Source organism: Chrysochloris asiatica, unplaced genomic scaffold, assembly GCF_000296735.1.
Source record: "Chrysochloris asiatica unplaced genomic scaffold, ChrAsi1.0 scaffold00805, whole genome shotgun sequence".
Classification (NCBI taxonomy): domain Eukaryota; kingdom Metazoa; phylum Chordata; class Mammalia; order Afrosoricida; family Chrysochloridae; genus Chrysochloris; species Chrysochloris asiatica.
The window spans coordinates 40,828-41,489 of NW_006409323.1; positions in this window are offsets into that span (position 1 = coordinate 40,828).

Consider the following 662-nt stretch of genomic DNA (forward strand, 5'->3'; position numbering starts at 1 on the left):
TCAAGCGTGGCAACAGTAGTGAGTTTGGCCCTGGATCAGACAGTGTTTCGTTCTGCTATGCATAAAGTTTCTATGGGTCGGTACCAACTAGATGGCACCTAACAACAACAACAACAGTCATTCCCCATGATCAGATCTGCTATGAACATCCAATCAATTGAAAGGATTGTGGCCTGCTTCCAATATGTGGAACACTTGAAAAAAGCTTGCTTGCTTTCGGCTGGGTCTGGATTCTGTAGTGGCTCATCACCCAAACTCCAGCTTTTGGGACTTTAACCAGCAGCCAATCTTGGGAATCATCAACAGCCCTCCATCTGACCTGCCAGACCTGTCTGCCTGCCTTCCTGCCTCCCGATATGGGTTCATCAACCTATTAGCTACCTGAATCAGAAGCCTCCAGCCTGACATCTGTACAATGAACTTGCACATCTCCACAACTGTGTGTCATTTCCTTGATATAAAACCTTTCTTGATATGTACATATGTAAGCCTCACTGGTTTTCCTTCTTTAGAGAGCCTAGTCTATGACATTAGGTACCAAGAGTGGTTCTAGAGAAACAAAATTGTAAGGATGTGTTTTCTAAATTAATTCTCTAGTATGAGTAGTGTGTAAGTCATTGATAACTGATTCCACTAGGAAAGTGGGCGAGGGGGCTGCTAGT